Source organism: Rousettus aegyptiacus, unplaced genomic scaffold (assembly GCF_014176215.1).
Source record: "Rousettus aegyptiacus isolate mRouAeg1 unplaced genomic scaffold, mRouAeg1.p scaffold_m13_p_11, whole genome shotgun sequence".
NCBI lineage: Eukaryota > Metazoa > Chordata > Mammalia > Chiroptera > Pteropodidae > Rousettus > Rousettus aegyptiacus.
Window position 1 is genome coordinate 95876716 of NW_023416286.1, and position 19367 is coordinate 95896082.

General features: G+C 63.1%; 1 long non-coding RNA gene across 1 annotated transcript; it reads left to right on the plus strand.

Annotated features, from left to right (window-relative positions):
• Window positions 1–13810: 13810 nt before the first annotated feature.
• On the plus strand, window positions 13811–15305 carry LOC107504269. The gene is made up of 3 exons (XR_001595444.2): window positions 13811–13968; window positions 15044–15147; window positions 15265–15305. It is a non-coding gene; the product is annotated as an uncharacterized LOC107504269 (long non-coding RNA).
• The last annotated feature ends 4062 nt before the right edge of the window (window positions 15306–19367 follow it).

Sequence of the window (19367 nt, forward strand, 5' to 3'; positions counted from 1 at the left end):
GCCATGAGTCTGAGCCAGACGTCGCGAGCCGGCCCGTGGGGCGGGGACCAGCCAATGCAGCCCCCGGAGGGGACCTGCTGCGGGCCTGGCGCACGGCGGGACCGGCGAGACCGGCGAGCTGGTCAGAGGAGCAGCCCGACCCGGCCCACCTCGCAAAGGCGGGGCACTCAGTATTTGGAAGAAAGGGGGCCGATGTGGGCACCCCTCCCTCCCCACCCCACACCCCCTCAGCTCGGGTCTGGCCCACGGGGGCAGGAGGAGGGTGTCCAATGGGACGTGAGATTGAGTTTTTAAGATAGACAAGGCCACATCTCAGGAACCAGAACGAGGCCCCTCATAACTCACAGAACCTTACGGGATTGTCACCAGCTTTTGGGAGGCGAAACCGGTCCACGTTTGTGTCCCAGTGAGTTGAGATGTTTCAGTCAAACTGCTGATAACAGTTTACTGGGTGAATTCTCATAAAGATTTTATGGTTTAATTACCACACTGGCCCCGATTGCAGGGGAGGAAGAGTAAGAACGGAGAGCTGTGAGGAGCTTGTCCAGGAGGCGGGCCAGCAGGGGTGGGGGCCTCGGCTGGGGTCCCCTTCGCCTTTGCCACCGTGACCTGCTTCTGAGGCCCTGTTCGGTTTCTGCTGTGACTGTTCTTTTTGGCTCAGTGACCTTGAGAGTCCCTGACTGCAGGCAACCCCTCTCGGACGTGATTCAGCCCTGAGTCACCGGGGCGCTTCAACCCACAGAAGGAGAGAAACCGGCTTGATCGTGACCCAGCAGACGAGGTGATGGAGGAACTGTGAGCAGGCGGCCCGGCAGGCTCCTTATCACTGACCGGCTGGATGGGACAGCCGCACCTTCTCCTCCGGCCCACGGCCGCAGGGCCCGGGACGGGGTCCTGTGCAGGGGAGGCACCTGCGGCCGCCGGCTCCTGCCGCCACGCGGGGCCGGGGGCTGGGCTGGGTCTGTGGTACGGGAGTGTCATCTCGGCGAGTCCCCGCATCGGCCCTGCAGGCGAATTTGTTCTACTCCCTTTGCATCCTCGAGAAAGCCAGGATCAGAGAGGTGACGCCTCTTGTCCGAAGCCCAGGGTCTGTGTGAATTGGAAACCAAGGTCCCCTCCCCCTGGGTTTCGGCGTCACTGCTGGGGTGGCGGGCCCCGGATGGGGGGACGAGATGTCCCCCAGCGTCTGGAGGCAGCAGACCTCGGGGGACATGGGCTCGGCCACCATAGAGCTCAGGAGGTGACGAAGGCGGCTGACGGGGGCACAGAGGCTGGCGGACGTGGCGACAGGCGGACCCCCCGGCGGCGGCCCCAGGAGAGGGGTGCTGAGGGCCAGGGGCGCTGCCTGGCTGCGGGCGGGCCTTGCTCTGCTTCCCGTGGGTTTGCACTTCCTGCAAGTGGCCTCTGGGTAGCTCCTCCTTCTCATAGCAGTGACCAGATTCGGTTTGGAGTCTCTGCCACCCCACACCTGCCCCGTGGCCCCCAGGAGGGGCCCGATAAGGACCGGTAGCTGTGGAGGGTGTGCAGGCCCCCGGCTCTACCCCGCAGTTTCTCCTGGGGCCGCACACTGCCTTGGGAGAGCTGCAAACACAGGACCTTCGTTCACACACATGGCCCCGGTTTCCTGAACTCATTCACTTTTACATCATGGCCAGTGAACCTGGGAAGTCAGCCGTGGGGGGGACTCCAGGCCCAGAGCAAGGAGCCCTGAGACACAGGTGCCTGACCCCGCTGCCCAGGGGCAGTACGGGGTCAGGCATGAGTGGCAGGGATGGGGGGCACAAACAAGAAGGCTTTCGGTGCTTTATGGGGCGACATCAACCAATCCTTGCCGAAGATCAGTTTTAACTTTAGCTCATCCCATCAATGCCCAGTGCGGGATGCATTAGGTCCACGAGAACCGCGGCAACGGGAAGTTTAGGGACAGCCACAGGTCAAGGGGAAGGGGGTGTGTGCCTACCTTCATTTAAAAAATAGTCACCCTCTCAAAATCGTAGGGGACACAATGTTTGAATTTCTTGGGCTCCCAGGCGTGACTATAACTCGAGCCCCAGCATTACTGACGAAGCCTTGTCAATGGTGCATTTTAGCAAATGCTAAAAATCCAGGCATTAGGGTTCCGGGGGCAACGTAACTCATTTACTAATAATACCTCGAATGAAAGTCAGCAGATGCGCCCGTGGGTGCGACCGAGACCCTGCAGCTGCAGAGGCCTCGGCGGCCCCCCTGAGGCCCCGGACCTTTCTGGACCTCGCGTGGTAGCCTCCAATACGGGACCAGCTCCCCTCGGCCGTGGGCTATTCTCCATTAAAACCACGAGTGACAGCTGCCGAGGCCTCCTGGGACTCGAGGCCGCGCGGACCCTGAGCGCCGACGGCGCAGCCCGCCGCCCACGCGCGCGGGGTCGTGGAAACGGGCCCTGCGGCCCGTGGCCCTCGCGTGCTCCGGAGGCCCGAGGTGCTGCGATGCCCGCGCCGCCCCCCGCCCCCCGGACGGCCCAAGGCAGAAGACACGGTGACGGGCAGGACCGGCGGGTGCGCGTGGCCAGCGCGGCTGCCCTCCGCTCTGCGCTCGCGCCGACGCGGGGTCCGGTCCGCAGCTCTCCGAAGCGGAACTGTCGCTCTATCGTCATGGCACGTGTTTTCTCTTAACAAAAAAATGCACGTTTCTTCGTCTCTTCCCCCGAAAACGCAGCGGCGACCAGCGGCGACGCACGCGCCCGGGCGCAGGCCCTGATCTCGACTTCTTCCCGCTGAAGGAAAACGGCGGGGGGATCGTCCGGGAAAGGGCAGATCCCGGGGCTGAAGCACGGGGCATGCGGGACGAGCCTGGTCACCGTGCTGTGCTGGCGGGCGGGGGCCGGGGCCGGGACACTGTCGCCAGCTGTCCCCAAACCCAAGGGGACATGCGCATCGTGGCGGACGGTGGCGCTACGACCCGCTGAAGCGGGCGACTTACGTGAAGAACCGCACACACCGCGTGACGCCTGATGAAAGCAATCAGTGCTCTTTTAGGTCATTTTTGTTATGCAAATTCCTTAGTATGTAAGTTTTGGCTTTCCAGTCTGATCAACTACTTGTTTGCGGGACAGGCTGGCTCCCCTCCCCCCCCCCCCCCCCCCCCCCCCCCGCAGCCTCGGAGGGGCGGGGTCGGCATGGGGAGGGGGAGGGGGGCGCAGAGCGGGCCTCAGCTCCATCTGCCCTGTTCTCGGCTCTGTGGGCGCTTGCTTGTGGGGAGACTCGGCACGCACGGGGCCGAGCGCCTGGGGGGTCTGCCGTCCCCAGCCAGCCGGGCGCCTCCTCACCCTGCAGGTGGAGGGAGGTGTTCCTTCCCGTCGTCCTTTGTCCTTAAAGCTGAGCCTCTGGCCTCTGGGGATGGGACCCATGACCTCCACAGGGTGGGCGCACCACGGTGGGCTCCCCTTGAAGGACGCCCCTCGCCGGCTGGAGGAGACGTGGGGGACACGAGGCAGCCCCCATCCTGGTGCTGCCTGTCCGCTCGAGCCGCTTCACCATCCCCGCAGCGGGAATCGGCCACGAGTCGGCACCTGACCCCGGAGCCTGTGCTGGCCATGGGGCCACCCTCCCACTCTGCCCTCCATCCTGGAGGCCTGTCCCCTCATCGGGAGGCCAGGAGTCCGGGCTGGCCGGAAGTGGCGCCTGGTGACTTAGGAGCACGTGGCTTGCAGTTTAGGGTGGGGGGCCCCGGCGGTACCCCAAAGAGGCCACACAGCAGCACGCAGATCAGTCAGCTGGCCCCCCAGCCTTTCCAGGTCTGGAGCCTTGTGGGACAGCCCATTGGTCACCCAGGTCCCCTCTCGTCTGTCACCAGCCTGGGCTGTTCTTGACCCTAGTGTACCGTGTTCCTGGGATGGTTGGTCACCTGTGTCCACAGAGGTTATTGCACCCCCCAGACCTGGGGGAGCGCGGCCGCAGGGCCATAAGGGGAGGACACCAGGGGTCAAGGAGGCAGGGGCGAGGGGGATTCGCGGGCCACTTTTATCGGGGTCCGAGGGAAAGGCACGCGGGCCTGGCGGGACAGCTAGGCCCCAGCTGCCTGCGCCCGGCAGTGACCCGCGGCTTTTCCAGGGGTCTGGATGGCCACGGCCAGCTCTGCGGGCGCACCGCAGCCGAGGGCGGTAGCAGCCCTCGGCGGGCACTCAGTGTCGGCGGTCCTAAACGTCTGGCCGAGCGGCCACAGCCCGCTTGCGGTAGCCGCCTGGGCAACCTCGCCGCGCGCAGGCAGCGGGCAGGAGGGACCCATCCACGGGCGGCCGGGCCAGACCACGGCCGCGGGGGCACATTCAGCGTGCTCGGCGACTGAGAAGCAGGTGGTCCCGTGGTCCCTGTCAACGGCCACGGCGGCGATGCCTCGGACCTGGGAATGCCCACGGTCGCCTCGTCTTTCATCCACACAGATGTGGCGTGGGGACCGGGAACGGGGGCCCCGCAGCCGTTCAGGGGTGCGGCGGAGGGCGGCAGCTCCGCGCTGTCCCTCGCTGGAAAGCCGCTGCGTTCGTCTGACCGAGCGAGAGGCCGAGACGGCGAGGCTGGCGCCGAGCAGTCAGGGGGAGAGTCTGCCACGAGGGACGGCGAGTTGTTAAGTGGGGAGCAGGCTGGCAGCCTGGGTGGCCTTGCTGAGGCCAAGGACTGAGAAGGTGCACGCCTCGCCCCAGGGTGGGGGCCGGGGGGCAGGGACGGGGGTGGGGGGGCCGCGCGGAGGAGGGGCAGGGGGCGGGGGGCGGGGTTGAGGGTGAGCCCAGGCGCAGCAGTCCCGGCTGGAGCGCCCCCCACCACCCACAGGAAGCGGTACCGCCGGCGGTGAGGCGAGCCCTGGACCCCGGTGTCGCTGGGCTGCGGCAGGGCTGCGGGAACGCTCCGGCCGCGTTGGGTCTGAGCCTCTCGTTTCTGGGGACAGCACTGTGGATGTCCTGTCATCGTGCTCCTGAGACAGCGGGTCTCACGGCCGGGGGTGCGCAGAACTAAGCCTTTCGGTCACTCGCAGGGCTCCTGGCCGGGCAGGCCACGTTCCCGCCACCTCATAAACGGAGCAGGCGGATGCGGGTTCCTCCTGCCTCAGGTACAGGGTCCTACCGGCCCGGGCAGGAGGGCTCAGCCGAACACCCCGAGGCCGGTGGGCCGCCTGAGGTTTCTCTTGGCAGCAGAGCGGTCCTAGGTTATTTCTTAGCATTTCGGGGGAAGGGAGAGGCCTGAACCCACTGTAATGAACCCCCGAGGACGCCCGGGGAGAGGTTAATGTCCACAGCGTGAACCGGCAGTGCTCACAAATCAGGGCGTCGTGTCTGAATCTGCCTCTGGCGACGGGGCAGACATTTTTCATAACCGTTGACTTTTCATTTGTGCGCACACTTTATTCACATGGAATGTGAAGTCGCCGTCGCCAGTCGAGGTGACGACGGCTGAGTCACCAGGAGCTGTAAGAAATGTGTCGGAGGAAAGAGAAAGCGACCCATCATCCCCCGCGCCCCCCCCCCCCCACAGGCCTTGACCGGCTGAACGGTGCGGAAGGAACGAAATGCTGAGGCACCGGTCACAGAACGTGCTTCCAAAGTGACATGTGGCTAGGTGTTGTGACGGGAGCAGAGTCAGGCCTGGAGAGTGAGGCTCATGAGAAACGGTTTTATGGTCCTGGCACAAGTTCTCAAAAGCTGAACTCGACCGACCCGCGGGTCTGGCCGAGAAAGCAGGGAGGGAGTAGCGCTGAGCTCGGCAGAGGGACCGCGGGACCGAACCGGCTGCCGACACCGCTGCCTGGGGCCGAGCTTCTGCCAGGACCACGGAGGGCCCGAGGCCGTGTCATCTGCCTCCTCGGCACACATCCTCCACCGACCATGGGCCCTCCGCGAGGCTCGCAGGATGGTTCGGTAATGAAAGGAGGAGGAAGGACGCACAAGATTTATTTTGGTCCAAAGGAGGTACGCTTCAAAAAAGAGAAAGTCCTCTTTTATTAAAACGAGGCTGACCAATCGTTCACGTGGCACCCGCATCCTCCCCGCCCCCAGCTCAGACGCAGCACTTGGCCTTGTTCCTGTAACAGCGGCCGTCGACCTTGGTGCCACGCGGGCACGGAGAATAGTTGCAGGTTCCTCCTTTCTTGATGCATGTGTATTCAGGATACCTCGGGATTAGACTCGCAAGAAGGCCAGCGCCTGTAGGAAGGGAAAGAAAACACTTCAGGCTCATGGCTTGCAGCCAACATGACTTTAGGATATTTGGTGGAGCAGGACAGGCAGCCCTTTGCGAAGCACTGCGGAGAGTTTTCCCTACCAGGCACTTTGCCCTCACTTGACCTCCGGGGCCGCTCGCGAAACGCATCTGAAGGGCTCCCTCCGTCTGAGGTCTAAGCCAGCTGTCTGAGGTCTATGCCCACCGAGGCCGAATGAGAGCTGGCGACGGACAGCAGGGCCCTGGGAGGGGGTTTCTTCTGCCCAGAGAGCTTCGAGGCGCACAGAGCATTCAGGATGCACCCCGCCTCGGCGGCCCGGCGCGGCACTCTGCCCGGGCACACGTCTCGCTGTCCAAACGCTCACGCGCGCTTCCAACACCCTGAGCGCGGCCCGCACTCTCCCCAGCCGTGCTGTTAGCTCCGGACTCTCCGACCCGGATCCTGCCTCCTCTCCCTTCCCGACCTGGGGTCCTTCAGTGTCGGGGTGTGACGGCAGCTGCTCTGTAAAGCGTTCCAGCTGGAAGTATTCTTCCCTCAGCCCGGGAGCACAGAATCTCATAATTAGGAGGTCTCCAGACTAGTCATGGCCATCTCCGGTCGAGAGCAAAGCCGCCCTACAATATCCCTGGTAAGTGACTCTCAGGCCATTGTTTTGCATTGACGGGTGTCATGGCCTGAATGGGGTCCCCCACCCCCATCATATGCTGAAGTCCTAACCAGCCAATACCTCAGAATGTGGCTATATTTGGAGAAAGGGCCTTTAAAGAGGGGATCCATGTTAAATAAAGTCACGTGAGTGGGTCCTGCTCCAACAAGGACCAGTGTCCTTATAATGAGAGGAAATTTGGACACTGGAAGAGGCAGGAGGGGCCCTCACGCAGAGGTAGGCCACGGCAGGGTGCAGAGGGGGCGGCCATCCGTCCGCCGAGGAGGGCGGCCTCAGGAGAAACCCGGCCTGCCGACACCTCGCACCTGAAATTCTGGCCTCCGGAACTGTAAGAAAATAAACTTCTGTTGTTCAGGGGTCGCACGCAGCGGGACTTTGTTTTGGCAGCCCTAGCTGACTAATGCGATAGGCCAACACCACCCTGGGAAACAGTACGTTCTCATCTTGTGTATCTCTGCTTGCTGGAAAGACGGTTTTCATACCGATTGTAATTGTCTTCTTCCTGAATCCATAGCCTTGTTACAGCTACTCACTCAATCTGGAACCGGGTATCTGGTGACTAGACATTTGGCAATGTTTGGGGACATTGTTGGCTGTCACGACTGTGAGGGGGTGTGGGGTGTTTCCTGGCCTCTGGTGGGTAGGGGTCGGAGAAGCTGCTAGATTCCTACAGAGCATAGAACAGCCCTCATGAAAGAGAATGATCTGGCCCCAAATCTCGGCTCTACCGAGGCTGAGAAGCCTCATAGGCCAGAGAATTTCCGCACATTAACATCAGCTGGGGAGCTCTTAAAAACATCGATACGTTTGTTCTGGGTAGGGTCTGTGAACTGGTATTTTAAAAAACCCTTTAGATGAATCTAGCATTCAATAAAGAATTGAGAACTTCTGGGCCACTGTTTTTCAAGCTTTAGTGAGAGAATCAACAGTAAAGGATTGCTGCATCAAGATTTGGGAGCAAACAGGAATGAAGGCAAGGACAGCATATTCTACTGATACAAAAAAAATCAAATTATGACCAATTAAAAAACTTGAATAATTAGTTGAGATAGAAATATTTTTCTATTTGTGTACTCGCATAGAAAAATAGAACATTCACTTGAACAAACTTGATAATTTAGTTGAAATAGAAAAATTCTTTAAAAAAATATAACTTACTCAAATAAATGAATGAGCATTAGAAAATCTAAATAGTCCCAGAGCTTTCAAAGACATTGGGTCCATAAATAAAACTCTGAAACAAGATGGCTTCATCATCAAATTCTACCAGGCGACAAATAAGAAATTGTGTCTGCCCTGCACAAACTCTTTCTCATAATGAATACAAGAACATTTACCAGTTCGTGGTGTGATGCCAACACAGTCTTAATACCTACCTCTAATGAGATTAGTAATGTCAGGAAAGGAAAGAAAAGCTACAGGCCAACCAACCTGCCTGATCAGCAGAAAGGCAAAAACTCTAAATAAAATATCAGTAAACAGAATAAGACCAGGTTCAGTTTATTTTACAAACTCATGGCTTCATTCAACATTTGAAAATCAGTCAATGCCTGTTAACAACAAAGGAGTAAAATCATATGATCATCTCCATAGATGCAGAAAAACACTGGGAAAAACAAAAATCAACATTGACATATGATAAAAAACTTTTAGCAGATAAGGAACTAGCAGGAACTTCCTTAATATGATAAAGAGTATCTACAGAAGCCTACGACAAAAAACACACTGCACGGTCGAGCACTGTCCATCTGAGGCTGGCCACAAGACCAGCAGAGCTGCGGTCATCGGTTCTGTTCGGTATTGTGCCAGAAGGACTAGCCGAAGGGGGAGGACAAGAAAATCATGAGTAAAAGGTATAACAGTTGGAAAGGAGGAAATAAAATTGTTACTATTTGCGGGCATTACAATTACTTGTAGACAGTCCAAGAGGAAATAACATGTGAATTAAGCAACTTTGCTGTATAAGAGAGCAATATACAAAAAAAAAAAAAAGAAAAAAAATGATTTTACTTCTGCACACTAGCAACCAACAGAAAAAAAAAATAAAATCAAAATGAAAACATAGAGAATGGCATAGAACACCAAATGCCTAGTTGTAAATCTACGGAAGCATGTACGACATGGATAGATGTATATATAAGAAATGCAATTTTTTTATAAGTTCGAGAAGGCCCAAATAAGTGAAAATGCTATGTTTAAGCATTAGAAGAATTATTTTTCAATTGTTAATTTTCCCCAAATTAATCTGCAGATTTAACCCAACACCATGAAAATCCTAGGAAATTCTTTCGGCAAAACTTGACACGCTGATCTTAAAATTTATCTGGAAATCCAAAAGCCCAAGAAGAATCAAGACATGCTTGGAGAAGGAGCGGGAGGACTTGCTTTACTGGATCTCAAGGCCTATTACGGAGCCAGCGTAATCGGACCGTGTGTTGGAGACTCCGGCACAGACGAACACACCACCGGCACGGAACGGGGCGAGCGGGAGACGCGGGCGGACGTGGAGGCTGCCGAGCGCGCGGGCGGCTCTGGGGAAGCCAGACATTTGTCCTGAGAGCGACCCCACCCCACGCGGACCACACGGGCGCGCGCGCCCCACCCCCGACCCCACGCCCGATGTCGCCAGACGGAGCATAAGCCCAAATGTGAAAGACCAGACGATAGGCTCTCACACCACGACACTGAAGCTTTTACTTGTGCCTTTGGGTTAAAAAAGATTTATTAAGATGCAGAAAGACCTCACCCTAAAGGGAAAGATATGACACATTTAGCCTCGTTGAAATAATGATAAACACCTCTAAGGAAAGTTTTCATTACGAGAGTGAGACATCAAGGCCCAAGGGAGACGGTATTTGTAATGCTCATGACTTCAAAGGGCCCGGACGCAGACCGTGTGGAGCCACTACGCGTAACTAAGAAAGGACATAATTCGACAGGACATGTGGGCAGAAGACCAACAGGCACTTCACAAACCCGCTGCGCACGACAGTGCTCAACGCACTGTTGAGGAGGGAATGCGGACGAAGCTCCAGGGGGGCGCGGCCACACCGACCGGGGGCCGGCGCTGAAAAGCGGGCATCGTGGCCGAGTGTCGACGCGAATGTGGAGCCACGGGAACTCTCATTCGCTGATTGTGGGGTGCACGTCAGCACGAGCAGTTTGGGGGACCAGTTTAGCATCATCTGTTCACGCTGTGGTACGGCAGATGCCAACACCCCTCTGTGTGCAGCCCCTCGAAACGCGGGCGCAAACCCAGCTACGTGACTCAGCACGGAAATGACGCGGCAGAAGCAGAAGAAATACAGGGTGCTCGCCCAGGAAACCGGCCATGCCTCCCCGCGGCGAGCCGTGACTGCGAGGCCGGGAGGCTTCTGGGGCGCCGGCCGCACCCTGGCTCTCGACTTACACCGTGGTTACAGGAGTGCTTGTTTTGTGATAATTTGTTCATTTACGGCTTCTATCGTATGTGCTTTTCTAGATGCATATTATACTTTATGATTAAAAAAGTAAAAAAAAAAAAATTCTGAGAAGATCCGCGTAGTCCTCGTGCCCGGAAGCGGCTGCCGACAGCCCGTTTCTGTCGCCTCTCCGGGCTCAGGGGCTCCTCGGATGACTCACAGCCCCTCCCTTCTCCTGCCCTGCACCGAGAATGGGGACAGGCACGCCCCCAGCTCGGTGCTCGCTAAGCTGGCCTGAGGAAGCCCTTCCAGCACATCGGCTGGTGGCCTCCGGAGCACTGTGACACGGGGCGCCGCGACTCTCTTCCGGGCAGGAAGGCAGGCTGGGAGGGGGGCGTGGGGGGCGTGGGGAGCAGGCCTGTCGAGCAGTCGGTCTTCATGCCCGCAGCCAAAACTCTGGCTATTCTGAACGTCCGTTTATTAGGCCGATCGCGGCCGGACCGTCAATCGTGCTGCAAAGGCGCAACCATGACCCCAGCTCGCCTTCTGGTTGAGAGTCACGATACGTCTAGGCTGCGTGGGGAGCCTGCGACAGGGTGGCAGGAAACCGAGCAGGGGAGTCGTGCGGCGGCGGCGGCGGGAGGGAGGAGCATGGGTTCGCGGCGGCCAGCACGGGAGAGGCGGGGCTGTTACAGAGTCACCGGAACATAAGTCTGCAGACGGAGGGACGGGCGTGACCTGCACCGGCCAGAAGGCGATGGTCCCAGGAATCGCGATGAAAGGGACCATGGGGAGGAAGGTCCGGTAGGAACCGCGATCGTCGGGCTCCGCAGGAAAGAGCCGCGAGGAGGAGAGGCTGTCAGAGGCGGAGAGGCGGGGAGGGGACGGAATCCGAGGGCGGGCGGTGCCCTGCCCGTCGGTGACGGAGATGGTCCTTCGTCAGCGGATTCGGAAGCGCGGCCGCTGAGGCTGGCTTCGCACCGCACGGTCGGCAACCCCCGAAGTGCTGGAACAACTCGGGAGGGAAGGCTGGCGAGCCGTGGACTAAGAGACAAGCTTCCTGCGCTGAGGCAGGAGTGACCGGCCAAAGCGGCACGGGTGTTGGAGACGCCCGAATGCAGCCACGGCCATGATCCACGCCCCGTCTCCTCCCAAGAAAGACATCGTGGCAGAACCAGCTGCAAAGGGCCCGGCCTGCCTGGCAGAGCGGGCGCCCGGAATGGCCCGGAACGGGGCGCAGCGACCTGCGGAGGGGAGGTGCTGAGCGGCCGACGCAGGTCCGGGGGGCTGAGGAGTGCCTTCGGGAGTTTTTGCAACACCTGCCATCGAGTCCCACCCTGCGGGAACCACACGTGGACGTGGCAGTGGGAGGCAACGTGGGACTGGTCGGGGGCGAGGAATTCGCCCGTCGGAGCCGTCGGGGCCTTGGCGAGTCAGCTGAGGCTCTTTCCCCGGTCAGGAGGAGATGGTCGCTGGCGTGTGGGCTCGGGGCAGGGCGGGCCTGGGAGCGGTGCCGAGGTGTTCCGGTGAGCAAACGCACAAGCCTCTCCTGCAAAGCGTGGGGGCTCCAGGCCAGCCAGGGTCTGACCAAGGCCCCAGGCCCTCGTCTGCAGACAGGGAACCCGCGAGGTCCCCGTTCACCAGGAAACGCCCGCTGGCCGTGGGTGACCAGCGACACGCCTCACTGAGTTGGCCAGCGTTTTCATTCCGTCCTTGCCCACATCATTCTCGAGGTGCATTTGTGTGCCTGGGGACACCTCCAGGGGCGTCCGGGAGCGAGGGGGAGGCTATGGGACTCGGAGCCAGAGTTTGTCGTTTGCTGGCTGAGTGGGTGAGAAGTCTGCCTCTCTGAGAGCCACCATTAAAAACATCTGTACAGTGGGGGCAAATTCTAAATGGGGCGACTCGTAGTTCCTGCGTGATCGATGGAGATGCTGGAGACCTTCAGCGGGGGGGGATGTTCACAGAGCTGCACTTTTCCGGCCGTAAGATGCCACGGCTGACACTCTGTGCCCGGGGTGTGCGAGGACAGCTCGCGTCCCGTGTGCTGCTGGCTGGCACGTCCACCAGCCCGGAGGCCACGTGGGATCCGGAGGCCACAGCGGGCACATTGCCAGCGCCTGTCGCCAGAGGTCTGACGGGTGAAGGAATTCGGGCCAGCAGGTCAGGGCGGAGACGGCAGAATGAGCCACGCAATTGTGGGCAAGGCGGGTGGAGGCCGAGGGCCACAGGACATTGGAGCTGGGAGTCATTTTGCCTAACGCCCCGTTTCCCAGGTGAGACCCAGGTCTGTCGGGAGTGCAAAGGACCGGTGGACTGGTTGGTTGTGCTCTGCAGACCTGCCGAGCGCCTCGGGGCCGCGCAGGTGTGAGAGGCTCTGTGTGGGGCAGGGTGTCCTCGCTGGCCCCCACAGCAGCTTCCAGACGGCAACAAGCCGGTCGCTGTCTCAACGTGCACACCTCGCAGGGCTCACCCAAACCCCGATGCATTGCTTGCCTCGTGAGGCCTCGTTTGACCCGACCCCAGGCCGTCTCTGGACCCTAGAGTCCTCCCAGCTTCTGGGCACACTCTGGGCCTTGGGAGGCGCGAGGCGCCGGCTTCGGAGTCAGTGGCCGGGGTCTGAGCACTGTCTCCGCCTGTTGCCGGCCATGTGACTTTGCCAAGTTATTTATCCACAAAATGGGGGGCAGCGAGTCCTGGTTCCCCAGAGGACTGCTGTGGCGGCTCAGGCAAAAGCGAGAGCCTGGCTTTCCACTCCTCCTCGCCATTGGGCTTCCGCACCTGACGGCCGTCCGCCCGGCTCTCCGCTCCCGCTGACCTCTTGCCTTTCACCGGCTCAAGTCAGGTCGGTTCAGACCCCATGGCAGGTGACATGGATCCGGGATGCGGGCTGCGGCGAGCGGTCGGGGGTGGTGGGGCCTGCGGCCACCTGGGGGAGCGGGGACCCCCCCCCCCAAGGAGAAGCCGCTGCCGAGCGCCCCGGTGTTTTCAAGAGAAGATCAAGGTCTGCATTTTCTGTGACACAGTCTGAGTTTTAAATGCTGAGAAGGAATTACGTTTTGTTTTGTTTTGTTTTTTTAAATGCCACAAACACCAAAACGACTTCCATTTCTCCTTCGCCGCTCGGCCTCCTCAGGAAAGCCTTCCCGGCTCCGGCCGGGCAGCTGACCCCCGCACGGCCCGCAGCACCCCGTACTTAGTGGCATTTCACACCTGGATTTTAACCAGCAATTAATTACACGATCCGGTTTTCTTGCCGTCTCTGCTTCTAGAACATGACGGCAGGAGGTCGAGGGCCGTGTGTGCCTGGCTCGCCCGAGCCCCCAGGACACGCCCCTGGAAAGCAGCTGTTCCCCAAACAGCGGCTGAACCGGCCAGCGAGCAGCCCCCAGCGTCCTCGATGTCTAAACACCTGCCCCCGTCCGGCCGGGCCAATTCGGGGCCCCGAGGCACCGTGGCATCTGGACACCACTTGGTCTTCGCAGGACCATTTTATGAGACACATGTGAGCAACCGACTTTTTTTCTGGGATAGAGATGAAGACTGCTAAACAGATGTCAGGTCGCAACTTCCCGCACCCAGCACACCGCTCCCGTTCACCTCGGCTCACGCGTGCCTCGGTTTCCCCCCGTGTGGCATGACCGGGTCGGACTGAACGCGCCCCAACAGGCCTTCCGGGAAAGCGGGTGAACCGACCCCACGCGAGGCCTGGGGGTGAGTCGGGGTGCAAGGCCAGGGCGAGCAGCGCCTGCCCAAAGCCGCCCGGCATCCGCCCTGAGCCAAGTGTGGGTCCCGGGGGGCAGGTCGAGGGGGGGGTCGAGGGGGGGTCGAGGGGGGGTCGAGGGGGCGTCGAGGGCGGCGGCCGCGATGGCGGCGCCCTGCACCGGCCTGGGGAGCAGCGCGGAGGCCGCGTGGGGGGCCCCGCGCTCGGCCGCGTCACGGGCCGGCAGACCTGCGGTTCTCCCGCAGGAGACTCTCGGGGCGTCAGTCCTCCCTCCCGCCCCGGACGCGCGCGAACCTGCAACGGGGAACCCCCGCGCCCCGCCCTCCGCGGCCTCCGTCGCGGCCGGTGGCGTCCCGGGCGGCCGGGGGTGCGGGGGCCGGTCCCGGGGGTGTGGGGGCCGGTCCCAGGGGGTGCGGGGGCCGGTCCCGGTCCCAGGGGTGCGGGGGCCGGTCCCAGGGGGTGCGGGGGCCGGTCCCAGGGGTGCGGGGGCCGGTCCCAGGGGTGCGGGGGCCGGTCCCGGGGGTGCGGGGGCGGGTCCCAGGGGTGGGGGGCCATCCCGCTGGCCGAGGGCCCCCCGCTGCCGGCCGCTGGTCTGTAACGGACGAGCGAGGCGGGCTTTCCCCGCGGCTCCCGGCGGCAAACGCGGTGGTTCTCTGCGCTGCGAACGGGCGCCCGCGTCCTGCTTGGACGTAACTGTCCGACAGCGACGCTTCCTGTCAAGTGGCAGAGGCTTTCACACACGTCTGAGTGTGACCCGAACCGCCGTAAGGACTTTCGCACGCTGCTCCGTGCAAACTCGCACACGCGCACACGACCGACATCCGAGCACGAAGCGGGAGCGCGCGGCGGGGCGCGCACGTGGCAGGCGCCGGGCGGGGGTGGGGGTGTGGGGGGATGGGGGGGGTGGGAGGAGGGGGTGGGGGTGGGGGAAGGGAGTGGGGGTGGGGGGGGTAGAGCAACGTCCTTTCTAGAGAGCAGGGTGCAGCTCCAGACTGGTTGCCCAGGGATTCCAACTGCACACGCTAAAGCCTCCGTGTTAGAACATCTCCGTACCCCGTTTTCCAGCCCGGCCGAGGCGCAGGCATGCCAGCTGGCTTGGGGAGAAGCACCCTGGGCTCCCCCGGAGGCCGGCAGAGCTCCGACGCCTGCCGCAGCCCACCGATTTGCAGGTGGGGACTAATGCCCAGTGTGTGTGACTTTGCTCAGGGCCACAGAGGAAGGGGGCGCAGGGCCGGGGTGAGGCGCGCCCCCCAGCCTCCTGGGTGTCCCTCCTCCGCCCGCCGCAGGAACACTGCCGCTTTGGCCAGAGCGGGCGCCTCCGAGGGACCCGCCTCTGCGGGCACCCGCCTCTGAGGGCACCCGCCTCAGAGGGCACCCGCCTCTGAGGGCACCCGCCTCTGAGGGCACCCGCCTCTGAGGGCACCCGCCTAAGAGGGCACCCGCCTCTGTGGGCACCCGCCTCTGAGGGCACCCGCCTAAGAGGGCACCCGCCTCTGCGGGCACCCGCCTCTGCGGGCACCCGCCTCTGAGGGCACCCGCCTCTGCGGGCACCCGCCTCTGTGGGCACCCGCCTCTGAGGGCACCCGCCTCTGAGGGCACCCCTCCGTGCACTGGCACTGGGGACTGGACCGGACTGCGAGGCAGGGCTGACGGCCTGCGGGTCTCTGGGTGCCGCACGCAGGTGAGTCAAAGGCACCAGTGAGCTGGCCTTGTGGGAGGGGCGGGTGGCACCCGCTTGCAGCAGGACACCTGGGACGCCCCACCCCGTGACCCAGGGGAGCTGGGACCAGCAGCTCTCTCAGCCGGACAGGAAGCCGGCCTCTCCACGCGAGGGGCTGCGGATGGAGCGGGCAGTCCCCTCGCATACAGGGTATTTTCTAGATGCCCAAGACGCAACAGGGCTGGGAGGGGCCAGCGCAGAGGACGGGGAGCCCCAGGGCTCAGACGGGGAGCAAGACATGGGCCCACGTCTCCTATAGCTGGGTGGCTCCGGGGCCCCAAGAGATCAGCCTGGCTACGCTCCTGGGGCGCAGGGGGGACCAGATGGGAATGGCAGGGTCATTCCCAGTGGGTCAGGGGACAGCGCAGGCCCCGAGGCTCAGCAGGCTCCCTGCTGCCACCTGCCCTGCGGGCCACCGAGCTGCACATCCTCAGGAGGCTTCCTGTCACCCCGCCCCCCGGACTCACAGCTCGCTTGGGCCCAGTGCCCCCGGCCCCGGGCTCACCTGTGGGCATCTGGGCGGAGAGGAGGCAGAGCAGCAGCAGGCAGTGGAGGACCCTCATGGTGGCCGCCGGCCCCGGTGACAGCGGGGCAGGGCAGAGGCGTGCTCCTCGCAGGCTGAGCCCCGGCTTCCGGAAGCCAGGCGGCCGCCGCTCTTATAGGCTGAGAGGGTTGCGCAACCGTCCCCTGAAGGGCGGCGTCACAACCCCGGAGCGAAATTCTGGTAAACGACCCCCCGGGTCTGCGGCTCGTCACGTGGACACCCGTTTCCCGTCCGGCCGCAGCTGGATGCGGCTCCGAGCCGGAGAGCGGAGCCGGCTCGTCCCGCCGGCTGGCGCTGGCTTGCTCGCGCGTGCTCTCTCTCTCTCTCTCTCTCTTTCCTTTTTTCCCCCTAGGCCGGGCAGTTCTGAGAAAAGGTGGCTCAGGCTGGGCCGTTTGGGTCGGAGTGGCTCAGCGCCGGTGGGGAAGGGGCCTGGGCGCGGCCGGGAGCCAGGTGGCCGGGGCGGCCAGCGAGCAGGTGTCGCTCTCGCTGGGAACTTCCTCAGGGCGGGCTCAGGCTCCGCCCCCCTCCCCCCGCCCGGGGCTCCCACATAACCAGCCTGCAGAGACGGTGCCCCCCGCCCGGCTGCGTGCCCAGTCTCTGCTTCTGGCGAACTTTCCCTCGGTGGACTTGTTCTGTTTTGCTGTGTTTCGTTTTTCAATGGACGTGCGTCTCCAGTCTTTTTTCATCTGTGGGCCTCTTCTGTCACTTCACGACTTTTTGAAATCAAGACTTTATCTTTCCAAAGCAGTTTCAGACGCACAGCCACACTCAGGACCGGGTAGAGACCCCCACCCACCTGCCACTCCCACGTGCACGGCCTCCCCCGCTCTCGACGACCCCGCCGGAAGGTAGGTCTGCTACAGCTGACGAAGCCACATCGTCGCCCAGAGAGACACCGACTGTGAGAGACGGAGTCGGACGCGGGGGACAGAGGGTCAGGGACAGAGACGCAGAGAGGCCGAGAGAAACAGAAGAGGCAGACAGAGAGGAATAGGGGGAGGCGGAGAGAGACACACGCAGACGGGGACGGAGAGACGGCAGGGGACAGACGGCCCGACCGCGGGCGCCCGGGCTCCCCTCGCCCCTCCCGCCCTGAGCCCCGGCCTCCGGCTCCACGGCGCCCCCTGCCGCGTGCACCTGGCAGCGCTGGGCCCAGGGCCCGCTGCAGGGCGTCCGGGGAGGGAGCCTGCCGCACGGTCAGCACCCTGCAGACTCGCCCGAGCTCCGACGCTGGAGAACCCCCCGAGCGCTAGATGGTGGCCGAGCGGGAACAAACGCACGAGCTCGTTCCATCACATTCATTGATTCTTCGATGCACCGATCAGAGTGCATCTATTTGGTTCCCGGTACGTGCCAGGCGATCGCCTAGGGGACCGGGTTCCCAGGCGATCGCCTAGGGGACCGGGTTCCCGTGAGAGAGCTTTGGCAGCTCCCCTCGGAAGTCTGGCTGGGAGACAGACGCGCAGACCCTTACACGGCCGCCCGGCGGGTGCTCCGGTGGGCACACGCGGGGGCCACGGCTGGCCCGTGCGGGCGTGGCCTGGGCCGAGGCCGCGCCCTGAGACGTGCGGGTGCGTTTGGGCTTCTGCGCTGCGCCCCGACAGCTCCGGTCTCCCCCGTAGACAGTGGCCCGCGTCGGAAGATGGGAATCAGAGGAAAGGAGACCCGGCTGCCATGCTGGGAATAATCCGAGGGACGCGTGGAAGACGGTCGGAGAGGCGAGCGCCGGGCTCGAAGGGGAGGCGGTGGGGTGCAGGCGTGGGGACCCGAGCCAGGGCCGGCAGGAGAGGCGAGGAGACGGGGTGCAGGCGAGTGGAGGAGCGCGTCCGCGGACGTGGGGCGGGGCAGCGCGGGCTGGATGTCTGGCCCGGACGAGATGCCAGGCGATGCGACACGTCACAGGGGGGCCTGACGAGGAGGGGGGCCGGCTCGGGGCCCATGACGACCCCGCGGATGTGTGTGTGTGTGAGGGGCCTCTCGCTGTGGGTTTCCGAGAAGCCGAGCGTGAGGCGGGAATCGAGGGAAATGGCGCATCGAGAGGCACAGAGAACGAGGGGGTGAGGGCAGGGGTGCCGTGGGGGAGGGGGGCCGGCCGGGCGGGGTGCGCTGTCGGCTGGGCGCCCGCCCGAGCGGCTTCCACGCGGCCCTGGGAGCGGAGCGGTCCAGCCCCGGGGAGGCAGTGCCGCCCGCGCCCGGTGCTCAGCGCGGGGTGGGGTGGGGTGGGGGGGGCAGCCGCTGGGGGGGGGGGCAGCCGCCGCGCGCAGCACGCTCGCCCCCGGGCCCCCCCGGCCCCCCGGCCCCCCGGCCCCCCACCCGCAGACATCCGCGCCGTGTTGCGGGGCGTGTGCCGGAGGCTCCAGAACGCATCAGCTCGGGAGGATCAGCCAAAGCCATGGGCAGCGATCGCGCTCACCCAGGGAAAGAGGGCGTTGCTGTTTCGGTCCCAGAGCACCCCGGCCTCTGGGGGAGGGGGGCGGACCGTGAGAGGCCGAGGCCGGGAGCGGGGGAGACGAGGCCGGGGTGCGGGCGGCGGGAGGCCAGGCAGGCGCCGCTGCAGGGCGCGGAGAACCTCCTGGGAAGGCAGCGCGTTCCTCATGTCCTGGGCTTCTCCGCCGGCGTTGGCGGGAGAGCAGGCCCCGTCTTCCGCGGGCCGGAGAGGAAATTGTCCCTGGGTCCCGATGACGGTGGGCGTGGGGCCCGGGGCTGGCGCCGCAGTTTCCGGCGACATGATTTAGGCCAGGGATAGAGGAGCGGCCACAAAGAGCACAGGGCTCAGGGAAGGGTTTCGATGTTCAGACGCGACGGGCCCGCCGCCCAACGGAGGCCGCGGCGAGGTCCTGCCGAGGAAGGTCGGGAGGGGTCCGGGGCCCCTGAGGGGCACGCCGTGCTGCCCAGGGGAGGGACAGCGCGTAGGCCCGTCAGGGAGAAGAGGTGGCCGAGGGACAGTTGAGTTGCCTCGTCTGAGGAGAGGGCCTTTCCTAGCGGTGACGGGGAAAGGGCTCCAGGGCTTGGGGACGGTGGAGAAGGGGGAGGGGAGCCGCCCGACGGGGCAGGCGGGGGGGGGGGGTGACGCAGCCCACCCCAGCGGAGCCCGAGGCCTCCCACCCGTCGTGGGCTGGCGGCAC